This window comes from Phascolarctos cinereus, unplaced genomic scaffold (genome assembly GCF_003287225.1).
Source record: "Phascolarctos cinereus isolate Bilbo 61053 unplaced genomic scaffold, phaCin_HiC Scaffold_5;HRSCAF=322, whole genome shotgun sequence".
NCBI classification, from domain to species: domain Eukaryota; kingdom Metazoa; phylum Chordata; class Mammalia; order Diprotodontia; family Phascolarctidae; genus Phascolarctos; species Phascolarctos cinereus.
Window position 1 is genome coordinate 290,074,592 of NW_027555958.1, and position 6,568 is coordinate 290,081,159.

At 40.0% G+C, this 6,568-nt stretch overlaps 1 pseudogene; it reads right to left on the reverse strand.

Moving 5' to 3' along the window:
- Positions 1-179: 179 nt before the first annotated feature.
- On the reverse strand, positions 180-747 carry LOC110215938 (histone H3.3A-like; annotated as a pseudogene).
- Positions 748-6,568: the final 5,821 nt, after the last annotated feature.

Genomic DNA, 6,568 nt, shown 5'->3' on the forward strand with positions numbered 1-6,568 from the left:
AAGTCATTAACATACAGAAACATGCATCATGAGAAGCAAGAAATATCACCCATCCCTTCTGCATATTAGCAACTTGTCACTCCTGAGCAACAATGCTCACTCACATCACTAAGGTCTGTGAACAGTCACTTTTCGCATTCATCCTGAGTGAAAGATGGAATGATGTAAGTACAAATGCCACATGCTATAAACAATTTCTTGCAAAAAAGGTCACAAATTAAAACCAAAGTATTTTACAGAATTTACTACAAAACACCATAAAACTGCCTTCATTTAAGCTCTTTCTCCCCATATCCTGCGAGCCAACTGGATGTCTTTGGGCATGATAGTAACTCTCTTGGCATGGATGGCACATAGGTTAGCATCTTCAAAGAGACCCACCAAATATGCTTCACTAGCCTCCTGAAGGGCACCAATAGCTGTACCCTGGAACCTTAAATCTGTCTTGAAGTCCTAAGTAATCTCCCTCACCAACCGCTGGAAAGGAAGTTTCCTGATCAAAAGCTCTGTTGACTTCTGGTAACGGCGAATCTCAAGAAGAGCCACAGTACCAGGCCGGTAACGGTGAGGCTTCTTGACCCCGCCAGTAGAGGGGGCGCTTTTCCTGGCAGCCTTTGTAGCCAGCTGTTTGCGTGGAGCTTTCCCACCAGTGGACTTAAGAGCAGTCTGCTTTGTACGGGCCATCTTGTCTTACCGAACGAACAGTCGATGTTTCCTCCACTGAATTCACTGCCGATGCCGTGGCTTCTGTCCGCCCCGCGATGCTGTTGACTCCGCCTCGCTCCGAGTCTCGTTATTTCTTATAGCACAATAGTATTCCATCACAATCACATATCACAACTTGTTCAACCATTCCCCAACTGATGGATATCCCTTTAATTTCCAATTCTTTGCCACCACAAAAAGAACTGCTATAAATATTTTTTGTACACATAGGACCTTTTCCTTTTTCTTTGATCTCTTTGGTATATAGACCTAGTGGCAGAGTTTCTGGGTCAAAGAGTGTGCAGTTTTATAGCCTTTTGGGCATAGCTCCAAATTGATCTCCAGAATGGTTGGATCAGTTCACAACTCCAACAACAATGCATTAGTGTTCCAATTTTCCCACATTTCTCCAACATTTATCACTTTTTTTTGTCATATTGACCAATCTGATAGGTGTGACTCGGTACCTCAGTTGTTTTAATTTGCATTTCTCTAATCAATAGTGATTTAGAATGTTTTTTCATATAACTATAGATAGCTTTCATTTCTTCATTTGAAAAATGCCTGTTCATATTCTTTGACCATTTATTAATTGAGGAATGATTTGTATCCTTATAAATTTGTCTCAGTTCTCTATTTATTTGAGAAATGAGGCCTTTATAAGAGAAACTTATTGTAAAAATACTCCTTCACTCCAGTTTGCTGTTTTCCTTCTAATCTTAGCTGCATTGCTTTTGTTTGTGCAAAAAACTTTTAGTTTTGATTTGTCATTTTAAAAGTTGTTTGGATGGGAATTTGGTTTTTGTTTTTGTTTGTTTTTTTTTTTTTTTGCTTTTTGGTGAGGCAATCGGGATTAAGTGACTTGCCCAGGGTCACACAGCTAGTAAGTGTTAAGTGTCTGAGGCTGGATTTGAACTCAGGTCCTTCTGACTCCAAGACCAGAGCTCTATTCACTGCGCCACCTAGCTGCCCCTTGGATGGGAATTTGGGATAGCTCAGGCGAATACCTGCTTTTAGCCTACCATCTTGGTTCCCCTTTCTTGCCTATTTTTCCAGACTGATTACATGTTATTACCCTCTCACTCAATGTGCTCTAGACCAGTGGCTCTCAAACTTTTTGATCTCAGAACCCTTTTACATTCTTTTTTTTTTTAAATTTTAGGCAACTTGGGTTAAGTGACTTGCCCAGGGTCACACAGCTAGCAAGTTTCAAGTGTCTGAGGTCGGATTTGAACTCAGGTCCTCCTGACTCCAAGGCTAGAGCTCTATCCACTGCACCACCTAGCTGCCCCATACATTCTTAAAAATGATTGAAGATACCCCCTCTCCACCCAAAAGCTTTTGCTTGTATGGGCATACCTATTGATATTTAGAAATTTTAGAAATTAAAACATCTTAGTATTATTATAAAAATAATTTTGATCTAATAGACCCCCTAAAAGGGCCTCAGGGATCTCCAGCAGTCACTGGACCACACTCTGACAAAGCAATTTAAGTACTGATGGCGTGTTTGGGTGCTTGTGCTTGTACTTGTACCCCAATTTCTCCCTAGCCTCAGAAACACTATCCCTGACAATTTCTCCCCAGCCCAAGGACACTGTGCCTAGCAGTTATTCATGCATGGGCCTCAGCGTGACCCTTATCTCTCTCCCTGATACAGCTACACAGAGCTGGGCTGCTCAGGCCCCAGCCCTCAGATCACGTCTCTGGAAGCCTCCCAATTTTTTAGTAGTTCCTGTCTTGTAAGAAAGCTTTCCCTTGTTGCTGTACATTCTCTCATCAAGACAGAGGGAGAGGGGTGCCTTGCCCAGACCAAGGAGTTTTGTCCTTGGCCAGCCCAAGGACTCTTCCTCCTGCCAGACTCCAAAGATCCATACCTCTGTCATCTCCCTCCCTGTCCGGTATACTCCCTGTACTTTCCCATCCATAGCCCCCAAAGACACCTGCCCCTTTGGATTACCTCATCAGTGTTCCTGGCATTTCTTTCCCATGCTCTTTTCCATATAAACCCTAGCTGCATTGTCAGTCTCTCGCAGGATCCTTAAGAACCCTTGCCCGCTGAAAAGCGTAACAATAAATCTTTGCCACCTTGAATTAAAGAATGCTTGAGTCTGTGAATTCATTCTAGATGACCCGTGCTGTACTCCGGTCTTTGAGGGGTCACAACCTCTCAACCTCTTACACTGCAACAGTACCATTGACCTAAATACACAACATTTTATCTCCTGTCTCCACACCTTTGTACAGATTGTCTTCCATCCCCAGAATGCTCTTCCTTATCCTCCCTGACTCTTGAAAAGCTCCCTTCAAGACTCATGTCAAGAGCTACCTCCTTTAAGAGATCTTTTAAACCCCTCCATTGGTGTTTTCTTGATTCCATCCTTAATCACTGTGAATTTATTTTATATATGTGTAGCACTGGTGGGCTGGGGTGGTGACCAATTACTCCTATTTCTTCCTCTCACCCTGCTACTGACTCATTGACCAGATGACTTTCCTGGTAGGAAGGCTCATATTGTGTTCTAGGAAACTACATCAAAGGATCTTTAATTCTCTCTACCATTTTTAGGTCTGAACCCTGGGGGAATTGAGTAAACTACACTAACTCTATCAGTGACTCAGTTCTGGAGCTAGCTCAGTTCCCTATTTTTTTTTAAAGAATGTTTTTATTTTTTTCTCAATAACAGGTAAAAAACAATTTTTAACATTCATTTTTTTTAATTTTTGAGTTCCAAATTTGCTTTCTCCCCTCCCTGCTCCTTGAGAAGGCAATCTATTTTGATGTAGATTATATATGTGCAGTCATGCAAAACATTTCCATATTAGCTATGTTGCAAAAGAGAACACAGACCAAAAAAAAACCCAAGAAAAATAAAGAAAATAAAAAGTACACTTTGATCTGCATTCAGACTCTATCAGTTCTTTCGCTGGAGGTGGATGACATTTTTCTTTTCTTTTCTTTTCTTTTCTTTTCTTTTCTTTTCTTTTCTTTTCTTTTCTTTTTTGCTTTTTTAGTGAGGCAGTCGAGGTTAAGTGACTTGCCCAGGGTCACACAGCTAGTGAGTATCATGTGTTTGAAGCTAAATTTGAACTCAGGTCCTCCTAAGTCCAAGGCCAGAACTCTATCCATTCTGCCACCTAACTGCCCCTTGGATAGCATTTTTCATCACAAATCCTTTGAAATTATCTTGGATTATTGTGTTGCTGAGAATAGCTGAGACATTCACAGTTGATCCTTATGCAATATTACATTAGTATGTGCAATGATTTCCTGCTCTGTTTATTTCACTTTGTATCAATTCATATGTCTTCCCAAGTATTTCTGAAAGTATTCTACTTATCATTTCTTACAGCACAATAGGATTCCGTCACAATCATATCACAACTTGTTCAGCCATACCCCAATTGATGAGCATCCCTTCAATTTCTAGTTCTTTGCCACCACAAATAGAGCTACTATAAATATTTATATATATATATATATAGGACCTTTCCTTTTTCTTTGATCTCTTTGTGTAGTAGTGTTGTTGCTGGGCCAAAAGGTGTGCACAATTTTATAGCCCTTTAAGCATGATTTCAAATTGCTCTCCAAAATGACTGGATAAATTCACAACTGCACCAACAGTGCATTAGTGTCTCAGTTTTTCCGAATTCACCCAACATTTATTGTTTTCTTTTTCTGTCATGTTAGCCAATCTGATAGGGTGAGGTGGTACCTCAGTTGTTTTGATTTGAGTTTCTCTAATCAATAGTGATTTAGAGTAGGGTTTTTTTTGACTATAGATAACCTTAATTTCTTCATCTGAAAACTGCCTCTTCATATCCTTTGACCATTTATAAATTCAGTTCCCTTTCCATTCAATTACGAGTCTAGTCCAATTTCTGTCTTGTGAGAAAAATTTATTCAGTTATGGGAATTGTGAAGAAAAACTTTATTGCATTGTTTGAACCTAGCCCTGACTGGCTGGGAAATTGGGTCACCTCAGCCTGCTGCTTAGAGACCCTTAACTAAGGACCTACGTTATGCTGACCAGAAACCGAATCAGATCCAAAGACTGATGGAAGTTTTCTCAAACAACCCATATGTCTTACCTGAAAACTGGCCCCATCCTGGTCAATCAGTTACTGTTTCTTTGTTCCTTTGATTGAATAGAGACAGTTGGTGGGGGGGAGTGGAACACCTCCTTTTCTAATTTTAGGGAATTGTACCTGTTTACTCTCCCCCTCCTAACTCAGAAAGCCCCTAATCTTTCTTCCAGTTAGAAATCAGGTTACCTAATCTTATATTCTAGTTTATATCCTGTTAATTGTCTTCTTTTCATGCATAAAAATGTCTCCCCCTGTATTTGGGGTCCAGTGCCAAAGCTGTGGAAGTTTGGTCCCGATTTGTTATGCAATCAGCATGCATCGCTTAATAAATTGGTTTGCCTGGAAGCTTGAGTCTTTATTTCCTCACTTATTTCATCTTTCACTGGCTACAACCTGTCAGAGATGGGACGTTGGTAAAATGCCTTAGTGTTAGAGCTTTCTTTCTTTCTTTTCTGGGGATGCTTTACCCTCAATTGCTCCCTCCCCAATGCATTTCCAATAAGTACACTCAGATGAGGAAAGGTCTGTGGTTAACACTGTTTATAAAGTCAAAGTAAACGTTTAAAAATAAAGAAAGCTAAACAGATTTTCCTGTTTCCAGAGGGTAAGGCATCAGGCTTCAATAATGGGGCTCAAGGGGAAAAAGAGGGAGGATTGTCACCTTGAGGTCTTGTATTTCAGGGGTTTCAGTGACACAGCATCTGTCTTGATGATCTCCATCCCTGATAATCTTGCTACTAGAGTTCTAGTCTCCTTATAGCTGCTGCTGCCCACATTCCCAGTCTCCCAGTTCCACCTAGCTTCTTGCGACCTCCCCTTATCCAGGTCTTTCAACTATTTGCATTCTTCATGCATCTCATTAGGAACAGGGTTCCTCTTTGAGTCTTTCATCTGGTTTCTGTGGCCTGACTTTTTTTTTGCAAAAATTTTATTTTTTTTCCAATTACGTGTAAAAAAATTTTAACACTTGATTTTTTTTTTAAACTTTGAGTTCCAAATTCTCTCCCTCCTTTTCTCCTTTCCCCTGTCATTGAGAAGGTAAACAATTTGATATAGGTTATACGTGTGTAGTCATGCAAAACATATTTCCATAGTAGTGTGACTTGACCTTTAAAGGCCACTTGAGGATGTGGTCAATCAATGTTCATTCTATGGAAATGTTGTATTTCTAATTCTTTCAAGAGATTTGTTCACATCTCATAAAGGGATCATTTGACGTGATTGCATTTTTACAGTTAATTTAGTACCTCATTAACAACATCATTTCTAAAATTAGATCCTGGGCTTTCAAGGACTAATTCTTTTACATATGTAAAATATTTTGTAAACTATAAAGTGCTATGTAAATACTAGCTATCACCACCACCACCACGACCACTACTACTACTACTGCTACTGTTGCTGCTGCTGCTAGTACTACTACTACTATCACTACCACCACCACCACCACCACCACCACCACTACTACTACTACTACTACTACTACTACTACTACTACTTATCTGGAAACATGTTGAATCCCCAATTCTGATTAAGATGGTGACATGAAAGGGAGTCCAAATTTGGCACAAATTATCTAGCAAAGAACTGAAAAGGGCACCAGATTGAATGATGATCAAGAAGTACAAAAAGAAACAACAACTAAACTCCTCTATTTAGCTCACGATGGTACGATAAGACAGCCAGAAATCTGTGAGCACTGAGAAACGTCTTGCCAGAGAAGCCATCTCAAACTCAGGTAAACAGGCCTGAACCCTAGCAGTGTTCTCGATAA